A 3,333-nucleotide genomic window follows, 5' to 3' on the forward strand; every position below is an offset into this window, starting at 1 on the left:
TTTATTATCATTATCAAATATTATGTACTGTATATAATTGTATGTGCTCAACTTTTATGACTGGTAGCACAGTAGGTTTGTTTACAACAGCATCACCTCAAACATTTTAGTGCATTGTGCTAAAAAATTAAAGATGGCTATGCTATCACTAGGAATTTTCCAAATCCATTTTAATCTGTGGAACCACCATAGTATATGCAGTCCATTGTTGGATGAAATGTTATTATGTGGCACATGACTGTATATATATGTTCATATATATACCTATATAGTACATCAGGTGGTAATGAGTTCTATGGAGAAAATTTAATCTTGAAAGAAGTATAGGGAGTACTAGAGGCAAAAGGAGTATATCAGAATTTTCAGTCTGAGATATCAGGGGAAGCCTCTTTAAGATAGCTGTGTTTGCCCCAAATCAAAATACAGCTGAGAAGGCAAAGTGTAATAAAATCTGTGGGGAAAACATTTCAGGAAGACAGAAGAGTAATGCAAAAGTCATGATGTGAGACGGTGGGTGGAATGTTTGAGAACCAGCAAGAAATACAAGACTGATTATTACTTTAGTTATTAAAATGTTTCCAAACATCCTATGAGATAATTCCTTATCTCATTTTGAAAGTAATAAAATGCAGACTCAAAAGTCACCCAATAAGTTAGGTTGTTTCCTTACACAAAACCACACTATTTGTCATGGGTCAGGATTTCTTAATGGTGGTGTATTGAAATTTCGGGCTGGATACTTCTTTGCAGGGGGTGGGCTGCCCTGTGCATCATAGGCCCCTACCCAATAGATGCCAGTAGTAGCCCCCCACATCCTATGATAACTAAAAATTTCTCCAGACATTGGTAAATGTCCACTGTTGTGTTGGGGGGCAGTGGAATTGTGCCCATTCAGGAACCACTGTCACAGAGTAGTCCAGATGACAGGCAAAGTCATCATTCTAAACGTCTAACGGTTAACTTAGGCCTTATTTTTAAGAAATGACAAATCAGTTGCAGCACAATGATGATATTTAAGCCTGTTAATGATCATTTTATGCTTAATTGATGGATTCCACTATGAGACAATTTGAATCAGCTGTAAAGATAGACCCAAACACCAAATTAACTAGATTGGGCTTATGCTATGCATTACTTAACAATGTTCATATAAAATTGAAAGCATGCCATGGAAATTCTGAGGAATTTTACTTAATTTTAGCATGAGGATATTTATGTGCACATTTTATTAGCCTAATTCATTTTACTAAAGAGCATAAAAGATATTTTATACTCAAAATTTTAGGACAAAGCTATCATTAGATTTTATTGATATTCTAAATAAATTCATATCTGTGTAATTAATTCATATGAGTGTATGCTAACTTCACAATACCTTGAACTTGCCAACTACAATTTATATACCCTGTAACTAATAGAGTTAGTATGTTTTCAAATGTTGTCAATGCCAATTTATTGAAGGTTTGATAATATATTAACTTAAAGTATGTCTTATGTAACTTAGTAAAGAAATGCATCCTTGTGAATTAAGGAGGCTCAATTCTCATCATTTAAGCTAACATATAAAACTTTTACCTGCCCTTTAAAGGCATGTAACCATTTCCCCACTGGGTCTATCCATGCCTAAATGATAAATGAATGTTTTCATGAAACTGTTTAAGCAGGACAGTGGGTAAAGCTGCTCTGAGTGTGCTCAGGCATGTAGTGAGAAAAGGCAGTTTAGAGACTTTTTGACTGGCCTTAACCTTACAGAAGGAATTTTCTACCTTGCCTCCTGAGCAGAGGCTGCTGCTGCTGGGCCAGTGGGAGAAGCTTATAAACAGCTTTGTTTTTCCACCAGGCAGTAACAGCTCTCCTACCAGACCGAAGACAGAGAAAAGATTGTACATTGGAGCTGTTGTTTGAAACATGATTTCAGCTAATTAAAAATTATAATATATAAAAATTTGTGGAAAGCTTAGCAAAGACAGCCAAGTTACAATTTTAAGGTAATTAATCCAGCACCAAATCATGAACTCTTTAAAAAAAAAAAATTGTGCCTCTGATATCAACAGTAAAATGCTTACTGTAAACCCATCACATTCTGACATAGATAAAAAATCATGAAGCATGTCATTTGTGACTTTAAAATTGTTTTAAAACATTCAACATGATCGACACATATTTCTTACAATTAAACTGGTTTAAATGGTAAAGTTTGTGAAGTCAGAATCCCATGAGGAAATATCTTTCTTATATTTCCCTAAATTGAGGCTCACATCCTAATGATATGTATGTATATAATGTTTCTTTTTCTCCTTAAAGAATACATATTTAATTGGAATTCATCTATTAATGTAACCCTTTGGTTATTTCCCTCAAATAATAAAATTCTAAAATTTGAATTAACACAACATATCCTTCCCATCATTTTTATCAAGCAAAATTTGTAATCTTAACTGCTGCTATTTTTTGTTTGTTTGTTTCTTACTACCATTTCCTAGAGAAGAATGGAGGTGAATGGAATTCTGTATTGTTAGTCAAGAACTTCGCTTATTGAAGATTATTTTCTTAATATTCCAAAAGCTGATATTTTAGGTAAAATCATTTTTCTATTTTCATTATAGACCTATGAATTTATAAAATACAGGGAGAAAGCCTATGCAAGTTGTGAAAAAACATGGAGCAAGGGAACATTTTTAGTTGTGGTAGGTTTATGAAATACTATAAATTCCAATGATTCTCGTTAAGTCCAGAAATTCAAGCATGGGACAGTAAGTTCAGATAAGATCCACAAGTGAGTAAATAATTTTTAAGCAAGTGCAGCTTATGCTAATATTGCAATAAACATAGTTATTACCAGCAAGGTGAGGCAATTTTGCAGCTCTTTTATTAAACTCTGTTTTGTTTTCTTACCATATAAAATCCACATAAACAAATATAAGATATTTCAGTAACAGATTGCATACAAACTTTTTTTGGTACAGTCTACAATCTTTTGTTCATTCTGAAAGAAAAGGTTCCAATCTAGGATGCTTTTTGCAGTTACTGAGATGCATTATTGATAAAGGTGCTTAACAGAATGGGTAAGCAGTTTCTTTTAAGGTGCTTAATTGCAAATTATTCAAAACTAAAAGAATACATTTAGTCAAAGTCATCCTTTCTTTGTTTTAATTTTCTTTTTTTCCCAGTACTGCAGAATTAATGTAATCATGTTTATCAAGATTTTAAAACAGGGAAGCACAGGCCAGGTGCAGTAGCTCATGCCTGTAATCCTAGCACTCTGGGAGGCCGAGGCGGGCAGATTGTTTGAGCTCAGGAGTTTGAAACCACCCTGAGCAAGAGCGAGACCCC

Source organism: Propithecus coquereli, unplaced genomic scaffold, assembly GCF_000956105.1.
Source record: "Propithecus coquereli isolate 6110/MARCELLA unplaced genomic scaffold, Pcoq_1.0 Scaffold32, whole genome shotgun sequence".
Lineage (NCBI taxonomy): Eukaryota > Metazoa > Chordata > Mammalia > Primates > Indriidae > Propithecus > Propithecus coquereli.